General features: G+C 46.5%; 1 long non-coding RNA gene across 1 annotated transcript; it reads right to left on the bottom strand.

The window, feature by feature from the left end:
• Positions 1–7,561: 7,561 nt before the first annotated feature.
• On the bottom strand, positions 7,562–15,175 carry LOC149917950 (uncharacterized). Its single transcript, XR_016467370.1, has 4 exons — positions 15,110–15,175; positions 13,717–13,796; positions 11,133–12,001; positions 7,562–9,501 (listed from the first exon to the last, which is right to left on the bottom strand). It is a non-coding gene; the product is annotated as an uncharacterized LOC149917950 (long non-coding RNA).
• Between the last annotated feature and the right edge of the window lie 243 nt (positions 15,176–15,418).

Here is a 15,418-nt window from a genome sequence, read left to right on the forward strand (position 1 = left end):
GGCAGCCCAGGGAGTTGTCCTCAGGCTGGGACATAAGGGACCTCAGGGACCCATTACCAAGACCTATTAGACATAATATGCATGCAGAGAGCAATCAGTCATATGTTCTGCCAGCCATCACGTACTGCAGTCTATCTTTATAAATTAGCCTCTATTTCCCCTTCTGTAAGAGAAAATGAGGAGGTGGAGAGTCCCTAGCCCATTCCCACAACTCAGGGATAGAAATCCTATATTATTAATACGGTCATCTATCATGCTGCCTGCTCCCTAAGAAATGCACTCCTTTTAACACAGAAATCCATCCTTTCCTATGGAAAGGAAACAGTCGTGATCACCACTAAATATCGCAAGTCCTTCTAGGCTTTTGTGCCTGGGGCCTTGCACATCTTGGTAACCTTCGTGGGTTTTCAGTGCTGACCAAAAGTTCAACTCGCTGCAAGTGAAATTTCTGGAGGAAGCAGGGAGTGTCCCATCTGAAAGCTATAAAGAGCTCCGTGAAAAACAACAGAAAACACTTATACGTCTGCAACAGATTTATTTGTTGGATTAGATAATCTTCCCTAAAGTTGCATTTTACATCCCAAACTCAGGGAAGTATCCCCAATCAGGATATCACTCAAATGCGCAATTAATTTTAAAGCAGTAATGCCAAACACGCGATCTGTTGGCCAGATCCAACCTGTGCAATACATTCACCACGCACTACGTATCATAGTCAGATTCTCCAGGACTATATTTGCATTCTATAAATCATGTCTCCTGCATTCCTGATGCAATCAGTGAAGCAGCATCTGTCTGGATGCGTGGATAACCAGCAGTGACTCAGAGGGGCAAAGAGAACCACTGCTTTCAGATGGAAGTCAGAAGACATCTTTCCCATGTCACACGGTGAACCTAGGCTATCTTTCCCAAATTTCTGCTTTTTCCCTGCTTATCCTCTCCAGAGCATGCATCCTCTGCATCTCAAACCAGAGTATTGCTGCTACCAACCTCAGCAGAGCATCCTGCAAGCATCCCAGTCCATGCACCATGCTCACAGGGGAGTTTCATTGGAATTACTCCATTTGCAGCATAGCTCCAACTTCATTGATGAAAGAAATTTCCCCCTCTCCCTTCCCCCCCCCCCAAAAAAAAAAAAAAAAAGGAGAAGAATTTAAGCAGCTATCTAAAGAAAGAAGAAAGGAATGCAGAGAATGAATCCACCAACATAAAAACCCAGGAAGCTTCCTTTTAGCCACCAAGAGAATCTCACTGATAGACTTGCTTTTTCTCACTCCAGTTGGAAGTTATGTTTTCTTTTTTTTTTTTTTTTTTCCCCCCATTTGCTGAATGTGTTCATTCTACAGAGGGCTTGGTTTTTTCTTTTTCTTTTTTTTATTTAAAAAAGGACAACAGACATTCATGGCTCCCAGCTGTCAAAAGCCACAAAATGCCTGAGGCTGTCTGTCTTCTTGCAAATGCTCTGTTTTCCTGTAGACTATGTTCTCATTAATCAAGCTTCAGGCTTAGCTTAGCCTCTATTACTTCTCATAATCCGAGGGAGACACATCAGGGTCAGAATGTAACACAGCATCACTGACTTACCATGAGATTGTTGAAAACAAACGTGTCAGCTGGGCTTTTCTCCCACTGCAGTCAGTTGGAGGTGTTTCGTTTATTTTCTTTTAATGTGGCTCAATTCAAAGCCAGCATCAAGGATCAAGGAATAGAAGTAATCTCGCAGATTTGAAGACTGTATCCTTGAATATCACCCAAAAAAAGCAAAGCCCAGACCCAAAGTTAAATATATTTTAATTTCCATTGGACCACTAGACCTGGGCTTGGCTGGTGACCAGTGATGATCCCCAAGATGCAGTTGCTGAAGTCCAGAGAGCAAGCACGAGCCTGAGATGTGGGCATCTGTGGGCTGGAAGGAGTAAGAACAGCACAGTCACCATTTGTTGTTGGAAAAATAGGTGTTTGCCTGGGGTTCTCACTACAGAAAGAAAAATGAAAAGATGTAAATGGTTCTGGAAAGAACTCAAGTAAGAGGGGCGAGGGAGGTTTAACTGATCTTGAGTGAGAAGTTGGAAAGCCAATCTACTCCCATAAAGTAAGAGATAGTTCAAGGGGGCTGCGGTACATAAGAACTGCAAGAGAAAATTTCCAGTATTGGAACTTCTCCTGACCAGCAAATACACCGTGTGGTTGTAGGTTAGGCTAAAGATATTCAACTGGAAGTGAGAAGCTTCACCAACTTGCACGGTAGCCCCTCCAGCAAGTGAAAGGCTTGGTTGACATCACCACCCTCTGCAGGGCCTGGCAGAGCAGTGCAGCGTGCACCATGCCCACAAAACCTCAATCTTGCTTGCAGCCATGGGAATTCAACAAGTCAAAACCAAGGCAAGCAGTGACTTGACCCACTGGTTCTGCAGCATTGCCCCTGGGCACAACCCAGCCAACACAGGCTGCAGCAATTGTGCATAATTGCCCCTTCTTTACACTCTTGCCTCTGGAGAAGCCGCAGTGAGGCCTTCCAGCCCTCCAGTAGCAGCGGAGGCTCTGACCTTGCAAGGCTCATTTTGGCCTGCGTGAAGGCTGAACTTTGCTCAGGTAATGAGATATTTCACATCTTATGCTGCTCTGCTCTGAGCCGGGAGGAGCGTTGCAGCAGGGAGACCTCACCGTGAAGTATTTGCCACACATCAATATTCAATTAATGGCTGTGAAAATGGCTGCTGGGAGCTGAGCGACGAGAGGGTCACCACAAGGATACCACCAAAAGGAAGAAGCAAAAAGTACGTGCGGAGTCACTGGGATCACTGATGCTCCAGCCCCTTTTAGCTCTTAACTTAGTGCGATTTCTGACATTCAGTCCTTTGATTTTTGCCTTTTTGTCTCATTTCGTAAGGCCTGTGCAAAGATTTCTCTTCTCCAAGCCAGTCTGAAGACAGATTCTTTCATTCTCCACGTGCAGTGTTAGGCAGGGAGCATAGTCCCTGTATTCATAAATCAGTTTGTAGACTGCTCACCCCACCCCTGGTGGCACACTGGGCTGCTTGGGAAATGGCACAAGTATGGCAATATCTGTGTCTTCTCTCCATGATTGGCAGAACACTGAAAGATGGGAAGAGAAACAATCTGGGAGAAAAATGAGACCTTTCTCCATCTCATTTCATTCACAATTTTTAAATTTTCTTAGAAGGTTTGTGCCTTGTCTTATCATTCAGGTCATCTTTTAACTGCTGTTAATTTTAATTCCAGCAGGCACTTAATGTGCTAATCAAACCTGATGGCTTCTCAGCAGGATGGAAAATCCCAAGTGTAGATGTGATTACTGGGTTTCTAAAGAAAAACGCTGGCATGCAAAGAAAAAAACCAAGCATATTTTCATAGGATTATATCTGTTGTCTTCAATCCATGTGCTAATTCACCACATTGGTCTGTTTTATACCTGTGGTTATCCCAGAATGTGTTACTTCATCTGTTCCATCCTTGACTAGAGAAGGGATGTTAGCATGGGGTAAATGGTAAAATCTCCTCTTGTGCTATTAACCACAGCTCTTTTGCTATTGAGAAGTGCACAGCCAGGCCAAAATCCCACATCTGCAACCCAAATAAGTTCCCACAAGGACTGCACACCTGTTCCCTACAGCAGCAGGTCTTAACAGCAGGTATAGATACAGATGTGGCCCAGAGGTTCAGGATGGTGCAGGCAGCTAGGACACAGATTTGCTTTCCTCATAACCCTGTGCCAACACAGGGGATGGTGTCCCAGCTGAGGATGTACCTTGGGTACAGAACACAGTTCTCCTGCTCCTGCCCTGCTGCAGGTTTGTGTGTGGTCTTACAGCTAGGGAGAAGATAAACTTCTCCTCCCTTTGCCCTGACTCAGACTGTAAAATACAGCCTCTCTGAGAGACCAGCAGGCTAATAAATCCTAACCTGCCTCAGTGATGTATGGAGACTTGATGTGATCGTGCAGCATTCTCTGTGTCAATAAAGCGTGGAGCTGCTTCACAGTCACCCAGGGTGGTTCAGATAAGATAAGTACAGAGATGAGTAGAATGATTTCTTCCAAATCCCAGGCTAGCTCTTGCACCAATGGTGATACTACACTGTTCTGATGCCAAGTATCACCAGTCCCTGCTGACGCCCAGACTGATGTGCCAAGGTATCTCACACCTGAAAGTCAAACAACTCCAGAGCACTCAAGTGGAGCATCCCCAAAACAGAGCCAGACACCCCACAGCCAGTTTCACTCTGAACCACTCTGGATCCCAACAGGACTATACAAAATCAGTGTTGGAGCTGACTCAGAAGGTTCACAGCCCAAACCGTACATTTGTGCAGGACTGGAGAGGCACAGCTTGAGCAATCAGGTCTAGAGGCCCAAGATGTGGTAACACAGAGTGGACAGCTGTAATCCAAGTGGCATTGCCTTGGACTGATACCTGCCAAACTCCACACAGTCCAGCAGAACTAATCAACTCACTGCAATGAGGGGTACACAACACAAATAGGGGTACAAATGTGTTCCTACAGTCAACCACTTACTCCAGTTCATGCAGCATTCCTGCCTGTGTGTGCTCAGCCTCAGACCTTCTTTGAGCCATCTTTGGGAAGTACAACCAGCCAGTCTGAGGCAATTTTCATGGAGATACGCGGAGAAAAACAACCATTTCTGCAGCATTTTCTTCTTCTCTGTCTCCCTGCCAACAGTAAATTGGGATTTACCATTCTCAGGCAAAGGTACAGGAGGGCATATGTGGTATAAGTGGGTTTTGAGAAGCTCAGCTGGCAACCTCTTTGTAGAAATATTACAATTCCTCATCAGTAAGGCTTCTCTTGTATTCCACCTTTCAAAGAAACCCAATTAACCCGTTCCCCTTTGTGCTTAGTACTTCTAACATCAATGAAAATGAGCATCACCTGGAAGACCTTTTATAGGCTCAATAAATGCCATGAAAACTGCAAAGATATTTCCAAGAAATCCCAGCTGTGGCCTTCAGACCATAAATCCAAGAGACATTTCCCACATCATAATTTCTCTTTCACTATCCTCCGTTCATGGGGAGGTACCGACGAAGCGTTAAGCCTCCAGACTGAATTTCTGATTCAACCCCTCAAAAAAGAACCCATCCTTTCAATTTATCTGAAAACACTCGTACAGAAACACTGATCGCTGTGATTAATTGTCACATATGTGGGAGCATCCTGTTCAGGGAAAATGCAGGCTCGATTCTACATGGGTTATTTACGAGCCAGCTGCTCCAGCCATTAAAATATCTTCCCTGAATATCTGCTTCCACGCCACAGTTTGAACAAGCAGATTAGTCTCTGAATCACAGGCCCCCATGTTTTCCAGCTCAGTACAGCTCTCTGCAAAATGAAGACTTCAATAAATAGCACTCTTAAGGGCACTCCTGCTGGAACGAGCCTTTTCTAGCAATGTTTCAACTCCGGAAAGAGCCTGTTTTGAGCCCCAAAGAAATCCACCGGAAATAACCTTGGAATTTTTATGTTTATATCTGCGTAGCTGTGGAAACGCTGTGGGAAAGAGTTGTTTTTGTTTTGCGAGGCAAATAGAAAATCCATGATTTTCTTCGATATTCCAAGGCCTCCCTCCCCTCCTGCTGCAAGAAAAGGGCTCTTGTCCAAGCTGTATTTTTTTATGAACGCCTCCCTTGCCCCAGCATAGAGCAAGCCAGTGTCGAGCACATTCCTTGGCGTCCTCACCCCTAATTGCTCTCAGGCTGTTGCAACACTTCTCGTGTTCCTGGCTCAACCCAAGGTCTGACTTAGCTCTGGAGGAGGCTGGGCTGACCCCAGTCGTGCTGAATCCATGAACCAGTGGGGTGTCTGGCAGACACATAAGAAGCCTGCTTGAGAGATGGATCATCATCATGCTTGGGAAGAAGGAGGATCTCTGCTCTGCAACTTGCAGGACACCCTGCTGAGACTGGAGAGCGTGCTACAGAGCATCTGGGATGAGGGTACTCACTCAAAAAAGTGCCCTCAGACCATCCACAAGAATAACCTAGTTTACCTTTTCCATTTTCACTGTTTGCTTCATTTCTCCCTGCTGCTCCCACTCTACCCTCCACTTCCGTTGTAGCCCTGCTGGATGGGCAGCCTGCTACCTCCTTCTACTTGATTCCCATACAAACTTGGAGCCCCAAACTACAGAATCATAGAATCACAGAATGGATGGGCTGGAAAGGACATAAAAGCCCATCCCCTGGCTGTGGGCTGGTTGCCCCCCATCAGCTCAGGCTGCCCAGGGCCCATAGTCTTGGCCACCTCCACAGCTCTCTGGGCAGAAGTACCAGGGCCTCATCTCCCTCTAAGAGTTTCTTTCCAACATCTAACCTAAATCTCCCCTTTCTTAGTTTAAAGCCATTCCCCCTTGTACTGTCACTATCAGACTGTGTAAGAAGTCAGCCCCCTCCTGCTGATAAGCTCCCTTCAAGTACTGGAAGGCCACAATGAGCTCTCCCCTGAGCCTTCTTTTATCCAAGATAAACAAGCCCAGAAACACTACTTCAGGGTAGTGAAGCCTCAGATGCACTGGCTGAGCTGTTCCGCCCTACAATCACCCCACTGCCCTGTCTCTGCACAGCACAGCAAGTCACCTTGGCATCTCTGCTTTCTCCATCTTTCCCAACCTACTGAAGAGATCCAGGACTGCTGCAACTTGGTACTGCTGCCAACACAAGTGCCACAATGCCACAAAAATCCTTGAGCCAAACAGTGACCAGCTCACAGACACCTACGCCACGAGTCCATCATAAAACCCCAATGCAAACTGCTTACTGCTTATATCACATCAAAACTTCTTTCCCAAAAACCCACATGACACCACACACATCAATTCCAGACAAAGCCTTGAGTGACTCTATAATAGAATAATTCTGTTTGAAGGGAACTACAAGGTTCATCAAGACCAACTGCAATACTACGAGCACAACCTATTAGTGCAACTCAGCTCTTGCACGTTGCAACATACTCAAGATTGCCATGATGTTGTGTCCATGAGGTGGTCTTCTCTTCAGCAAACCCTGTGAACAAAGTATCCCTGGGGCAGCATAGCATTTTAGTCCAGGGGAGAATTAAGTAGTCAGTGATAAACTATCATCGCCATAATTGAAACCCACGCAGGAAGCGCCAGATGTATTCAGCATCCTGCAAACAAAGGCTCCAGGCCAGCACATAGCAATGTGTGAGCCAAAGGGTTTTCCCAGAGCAAAGCTGTGCCTGGCATAAGGTTGGGAAGGGAACTGCTTCTTGTTGCAGGACTGCCCTTGATGCAAGTGTGTGGTGCACCAGTGGGAAAGGGGCATGGGATTGGCACCATCCTCCAGCCGTAATGAAGGAGCAGAAGATTGCACTGTGGGGAGGAGAAGTTGTTCCAGAGCATCAGTCATAGCCACACAGTCAGCCTCATCTGTGAAGGAGGCCTGGGGCTGGAGGCTTTCCACTGCTGACATGTTCATTTAGAGGAAAAGTGCCTTTCAGTGCTAGTTAACTCAGCTGAGAGACAAGGGACTGCCAGAGGGAGCCTTCTCCAATGCCCTTATCACACTGAGTGGCTCTGGATTCCTGAAATCCTATAGCTTCTTTTTCGGTTGGTGCTCCCTACATGGGACATCTACTTAAGAATGGATGAAATCCGTTGGTTATTGCAGACAATGATTCATCTACTTCTAGACTGCCTGGTTTGACCCACCTGGAAGCACTCTGGTGTCCTTTCCTTTAGTCTTTCCCATTGCAGTAACGAGCTGAGAAATGAATGAGTCTCTCAAATGAGGACTCGGACCAAATCTGGAGACTTTTTTGCATTTTTAGCTCAGCTCAGGAGATCACAAGATTGAGAGGAAAGGAAAACTTGGATTTGGACAGAGTGTAATGGCAGGACCAGGCAAGGAAACCATGAGCAGGAGACATTTTCCCCAGGCAGACCAAGGGGAAAAGCATGGGCAGGGAGAGGTGGAGTGCTGCCCAAGGAGGTTGTGGGGTTACCATCCCTGGATGTGTTCAAGTATTGTGAAGATGTAGCACTGAGGGACGTGGGCTGTGGGCATGGTGGGGGTGGAGGGGTTGGAATTGGTAATCTTGGAGGTCTTTTCCAACCTGAATGATTCTATGATTCTATGAGTTCAGTTTATTCAAGCAAAGTCACTTCCCCAACTTTGCAGTGCTTTGTTGGATTGGTAATCATGTGGGCATGAGAGCTTTTCTGCGGGGGAAATGTTTGGAGCAGGACATCAGGGAGGGGTTTGGGAATCAACCAAATCACATAAATCACCAGGATTTCAGAGCCTGATCTCAAGGCTTTGGGAGCGACTTATGTGCTGTTTGCAGATGTGGGATCCACCCTTCTGATCCTTTGTTCAGTTCAGGGCCAGCAGCATTTCCTTGATGCGTAATGAGTTGATTAATTCCAGCTTCTTAGCACAGATAATGTGCTATTGATGTTCCTAGGTTTGGGTACCTTCACAAACGTTTAACATACACCCTCCTTTCTGCGTTAAGAAAGAAAAATAAAGAAAATAAAGAAAATCTCTACCAGAGCCATGAGACCAGCTCCCTGAACACTACACCCCTTTGGAGTCATGCATTTTATCCCCCTTCCCAGCTCCAATTTGTAAACTATTCGAGTGCTGATGGTTTTTAAATAGCTCCCAATGAGGCTTTTACATACGAGGAATGGCACGGCAAAACAATAAAACAAAACAAAAAAAATATCTGTGGGCTGGCAATTTATGTAAACACAAATTCCCCGGAACAGCAACAGCAAGTTCCTTGCTGCACATCACTCCTCTCATAAAAACACACCATCAGATAAAGGAATGCACGTGATTCATTCACTGCCCTCTGATGTGGTGGAGCCTTTGAATGGAAGATTTAAGCTATCCTGCTGGATTATGCTGCTTATAATCAGACTGGTGGACTTACAGGCTGCTGTGCCATGGCTAGAGGCAGGCTGGGCTCCCAGCCGACACAGGGTTGTGCAGAACAGATCACTCCATGGGTGCTAAACACTCTTACAGGGGCTGGAAAAGAGGTTTTGTTTGGCTGTACTGAGCTGTTGGTGTGTGGAGACAAGGAAATCATATTTAGATCTGTTGGCCCACTCTGGAAGCTTGCTACAAGCTCAGCTTTCATTGCCAGTGGATGCTTTATCTTTCCATTCTTGTGCTAGAAATATCGTGGGACCACAATGATGGCAGGCTGCTAGATAGTGCAGTCATTATTAGACCAAAATAGATGGTGCCTGTCATTCAATACTGCTGCTGATGCTGTTGAGTTCTCAGTCACATTTGCTTCTGTTTTTTTTTTCCAGGAAATGGTCCAGAGCTGGTAAAACTGTTAAGCACTTCAGATGAGAGATGTGGACACGCATGCTTCATGAGGTCGGGGGCACACATGGCTTTCTGAGGCCTGAGCTGAAAAGCGATTCAGTGGCAGAGATCCAGGTCCTTCTGCATGAGAACAGGTATCTTCTATCAGCTCCAAACCCTGTATAGAAAATATGGACAACTGCCCAGTTCCTCCTTCCCAATACCAGCAGCCCCTCTATGCATGCAGCAGGGAACTCTTCTCATACCAAGAGATCTTGCTCTCTGTAAGTTCTCCAGGTGATTAAACAGATTTATGCCAAGAAAGAAAACCCAACTCTTGGTCTACCCTCAATAAAACTCTTCCATCCTCCCAGAAACCCAATCCAGCCCTTCTGGTCACAGCAACTGGGCACCAAATGACCCTATTCTCTCTGCTGCATTTTGGACATCTCATGTGAAAGCAATCTCTATACATGGGACAGAGAATTTTTGATGATGTTAGTGGGCAGGTGTGAGATCAGGCTGAGGCTGGTGTATGGGGCAGATTAGCCCTTCTTTCTTCCTCTGAATCTGGAGGATAATCCCTCTAGACAAGGGACTTGCCTCCTGGGCCAGCACTTGGTGACATCTTCCCCAGGGTTTCTGCAGGCAGTCGGACTTGATGACCTTAGTGGTCTTATCCAACCTCAACAATTCTATGATTCTATTCCTCTACAGATCAGGACTGTGTTACTCCAGCTATGATGGGGTGGGGGATGGTAAAAGAACAAAGCTGCGCTCTTCAGCAGCCCCCACAAACGGTTGCCAAGGGAGCTGAAAACCAGACACTTCAGAAGAAAACAGAAAAAACAAGGCTTAAATGGTCCCCAGTCCTGGCACTGCCTCCACAAGCCATCTGTTGAGAGCATCCTCTCCTTTCCCCTAGGACATGTTATTCCCAGCTGTTTCCAAAGGACTAGTGAGGAAATTCCCCAGTTTGAACATGACAGTCCCAGTTTGCACACAATGTCACACAATGTTGGAGTTTCCCTACAGAAGCCTGCCTCCATTTTTCTCCTGACCACAAAGCATTTGCTTAGCATTAAGCAGGAATAACCAGTTTAGTGGTTGAATGAACGATCAGTGTTAATTAGTAGCATTCAAAATTAAAATAAAGGTCAAAAGAGGGTAGGCATTATCAAAGAGCCTTGTTTGCTCAAAGGAAACATTAATGACACTTGTTCAGTGCTTCAAGATAAACTTGTTCAGGCACCAAGTTAATGAAGAAATAAATCCTCCTCTCCAAGGAACTTCTCTACTTCTCAAATGCAAACCACATGTCTTTCATCTCAAGGCGTGCCCTGCCCTATCTCTCATCTTTTCTCATTGTTTCATTTCTCCTCAGCCTCGAGATGCCATCTCCACGTGAGACAGGCCCACCACCAGCTGGTTGGACTTGGGCTGACATCCTCCTGTCACCCCAGAGCCATTGGTGGAGGTGTCACACTGCCCTCCTCTCAAATCTCCTTTGCTGTAGAGCAAAGAACAAAGAGAGTGTCACAGGGCTGTGGTGCACATGAAGTGTGGGCTGTGTGATTTCGGGACCTCATCTGGTTGCAGAGGACTGGAGGAGTTGCTGAGAGGTGAGCTGGACCTGATGGGCACCATGGTAATCCTATACGAGCACTTTCAGTCCACATGGAAATGTGAGAGCAGATAGACACTGGGTGATGGGACTCCTGCCCTTCTGCTAACATCATCCTGCCTGGTTGCCTGCAGGCATTTGGCTGGTGAAGAACTAGCCAGAAGTCAATTAAGTGAATAGCTCACCTGAGAGGTGGGTGCACCTTCTGCAGGTGCTTCGCTCCATTGACAACAGAGGGAGACCGAGGACGTCTGTGCTTCACACTCAGGCACCTCAGGCAAGTTTAGGATGGGATGAATCCAGGGCTAAACATCCCTTCATACATTCAGAAGCCCACAGGAACAAGCACTGGGATATATTGAGAGAGAGACAGAGAGAAAGAGGGAATGAATGTGCGTGCACACACTTTGGCTCTGCCATGACCCACAAAACCCCAAAAAACACTCATAAGAATGATGCAGCAGGACTTGCTCCTGCCAAACAGCCAGACTGCTGCAATCCCATCACAGCCTGCCTGGTCATGGCAGTGCGGGCGATGGGCAGCGGGGTGGGGGCACTGGGGGCTTTCAGCAGCCATGCTCCAGCTCAAACTGCCGAATGCTCTGGAGGCTGTGTAAGATGGTATTTCCATCTTTTGGAAACCGAATCCTGGGAACACGCCCACACAGGCTTTGTCATAATCTCCTGAATTCAGTTAGAAGTAAAGAACAGGCAGAGGTCAACCTTTTCCTGGCTTAATAGACACGCTATCAAAGCTTAACCTCTTCCCTGCTGCCGGTTCACAGTTCCCAACATAAAATAGCCCAAAGTGTCCAAGCACACAATGAACACATGCTTATCTTTGCGGCAGAATCATTTTTCTTCTCCCATTTCTTTACAGTTTCCAACACCGGAAGGATGAGCAGACAATATTGCATGACAGCCATCTGCAGAGTGATGCAGTCCTGCATTGCACGTCCTGTTCAGCTGGAAATGGGCACAACGTGCCATCCCACTGCCACTTCACCCCATCTCACACGCTGAAAGATGGGCTTCCAGGGGACCAGATGGGCACCTGTCAGCAGCCATACATCAAAGGATCGTTGCTTTGGGTTGTGCAATAAAGAAAAAAAAAAAAAAAAAAGAAAGAAAAAAAAAAGAAAAAACACCTTCTGCAAGATTTTCTAACATGTGATTCTCAGCGCAGTGTGAAAAAAACAAATTGGCAGCTCTCTCCTGTTTCTCTGAGTGAGCAGAAGTCAAATAAAGCCAGCCTCCTACATTTATCAGCGCTCCCTTCACCACTCGGGCAAAGCAGCAAAGAGTGGTGCATTTCTCTGAGCTATCTCCCCCTGGCATCTCAGGGAGCTGTGGGTGACTATCAGGATCCCAAGCCCCAGGAACTGATAGTAGGCTCCAAATGTGACACATTAGACAGCGATGGGGAGAGGATGCTCAAGTAACTTCATCCTGCCTCGCATATCTCTGGGTCAGGGCTGCTTGCTCCAGCCCAGCTGTCTCAGAGCTCGGAGCCATACGGCTGGTAGGACATCAGAGGCAGAGATCAAATTCGGAGACTGAAAAGCATGTGGTTGTTTGCTCTCCATGCCCTGGCTCAACTTTTGTCCTCCTACTTCCATCCTGAATTTCTAAGAGGTTCTCAGCATTGCTTGCTCATTTACAGACTGCACTTCCAGCTACAAAAAATAGCACAGACACTAAAACAATCTTCGGGAATCAGATAAGAGCTCCTCCCAAGAGGAAGAAAAAGATTCCTTTCTTCCCTTTTCTTTTTTTTTTTTTTTCTCTGTACTCAAGAAGGCTGATGTGCTACAATTGTAGATTTCCATTCCAAAATCCCTCACAGCACCCTTGAGCAGAATTGGCTAACACATTCGTTCCTCCCCACGCTCAGATGCTCCTTACCACAAAATCATGTAGAATCAGAGAATGATTTGAGTTGGAAGGGACCCAAAAGCCCTCGCAGCCCCACTCCCTGCCATGGGCTGGGTGCCCCCCAGCTCAGGTTGCCCAGGGTCCCATCCATGGCCTCAGGCACCTCCAGGGATGGGGCACTCACAGTTCTGGGCAGCAGTGCTAGGACCTCACTGCCCTCTGTGTAAAGTCACCACACCCTTAACCAAGCTGCACCAGCTCATTAATCAGGACCCTTGGTAGCCCTTGCTGGTTGCTTTTCTCTCATCCTTGTGGCTTAAATAAGCCCTCAGAGGGGTCCCACTGGTCCTGCAGATGGGCAAGATAAGTCCTGGAAAACGCAGATGGGAGAGGGAAGGAAGCATGGGACTTAGTCCAGTTCTTCTTCCCCCTCTCTTTTTCTCAAAGAAACATATTTTAAACCATTCTCTTTTCTAAAAGTGGAGTTTTACAACTCCCTTATCTGCATACACTGACAGATAAGAGCTCTGTATGTATGCCTGGTCACACTGTGAACTCACTGTCCATCACTCCATGTATGTTCACAGAAACAGACACTTGGATGCCAAAAAAAGAAACTTTAAATCCTACCTAAGCACAAGTAAATAACTAAAACACAACAAATGGTGCTGGAGAGCCCCTCAAGTGGTCTCCCTGTTCATCCCCCAAAGCAGGCTCAAATTACAGTGCACTGCCCAAGTCAATGCTAAAAATATCCGTTGGCTGAAATTCCAATCTTCCTGGGCATCTGCTTCCCTCCGCTCTCACCTTTTCACCCTTCAAAACTTTTCCTTGCCTTGCATGTCCCTCTCTGCAGTTGAAGCCCAAGGAACAGCTCGTTCCCATCCCACTCACAGTGCACATCTGGAGATGGTTACCTCTCCCACTCCGGCTCTGCTATGTTTGCATCTCTGTTCTAGGCAGACACTGGCAATCTGTTTGAGAAAAAAAAAAAAGAACAAAAAAACACAAAAAAAAACAGTGGCTGGAAAATGCACAAAGTGGCTATGAAGACGATGCTGGAGGGAGGAGGATGTGGCTCATGTTGGTGATAGAGTGGTAGGACGAGGGAATGGCCTTAAGTTGTGCCAAGGGAGGATCAGGTTGGATATTAGGAAAAGCTTCTCAGGAAGAGTGGTGATGCAGTGGCACAGCTGCCCAGGGAGTGGTGGGGTCACTGTCCATGGAAGTGTTCAGGAATTGTGGAATGTGGCACTGAGGGATGTGGGCAGTGGGGGAGGGGGGATCCTGGAGGTCTTTCCCAACCTTAATGATTTTATGATTCTATGAATGGGCAGCAGCGTAGACACAGGACAGGTCAACATCAGTCTGAAGCTGATATAGCTGGTCTGAGTATGGCATTTGTCATACTGTCCCCAACCAACACTCCCATCTCCAGCACAGAGCATGGCCTCTGCAACAGCACCTTGCTGTGTGACTCACTTCCACTGAGCAAAGCACATTTCCATCCAGTTAAGTCACCAAGACATCTACAGACAGGAGCATGCATCTGTCTTGCAGCATAAATGTGCCCCATCAGCAGTAATGCCACAGCATCGTGCACAGGTTTGCTCATGTTCCCGTTCTCACAGAGCCTCTAAAATGCAAGGGAAGAATAGAAGTATGCAAGAAGCTATAGAATCATAGAATCACCGAATCACAGAATCATAGAATGGCCTGGGTTGAAGCTGCTGGGATTCAGCTGGGATGGCAGAAGACAAAATATGCTGCTTAAATTCCTGAATGTAATTCACCAGCGACTTTTTTCCCTTTATTACCAGCAAGGACTCACTGAGACTTAGTTGTAAAGCTGAAGTTATCAAGAGGGAAGTATTTCTTGAGTCTTGGTTGGAAGGAAAATACCATATACTTGAAAATCACATACAATCACAGAATCATTAAGGTTGGGAAAGACCTTCAAGATCCCCACGTCCAACTCAACCCCACCCCCACCATGCCCACTGACCACATCTCTCAGTGCCACATCTTCACATTCCTTGAACACCTCCAGGGACAGTGACCCCACCACCTCCCTGGGCAGCCTATCCCTTAACAAAGCTGCATGAGTTTTGCTCAGCTTGGTGTAAGAGGGCTGATGCAATCCCACCTCAAGGTGTCAGAGCCCCAGGTCAGTCTAAACACTTCCCCCAGCCCTAGAGATACTGCTCTACATTTTTGTTGTACTGTTTTCCTTGGCAGCTGTTTTCTTTCAAGTCAAGCTACGGCTGTGCTGCTTTGAGGTACTTACATTCATATTCTTGATTCATTTCTTCCCTAATCACTTGGGATACTGCATTTTACAAAAGGGAGTATAATTAATCTTCCAGGTTTGTGCATGTGTGATGAAAAAGATGTGATCCGTGACAATTTAATGCCCCAGCTAGCTGCTAGACAATGGAAAGCTCTGAGTTATACCCCAAAAAAGCCACACCCAGGCTCACAAAGACTGCGGCAGCTGACAAGCATCTTTTCCAAACTCTTAAAAAAGGAACATTTTTGGAGCTTTTTTTTTTTTTTTTTTTTTTTAAATAATTGCTGTCATTTTTAAACTTGGCCT

The sequence above is a fragment of the Phasianus colchicus genome, chromosome 5 (genome assembly GCF_987193195.1).
Source record: "Phasianus colchicus chromosome 5, bPhaCol1.hap1.1, whole genome shotgun sequence".
Lineage (NCBI taxonomy): Eukaryota > Metazoa > Chordata > Aves > Galliformes > Phasianidae > Phasianus > Phasianus colchicus.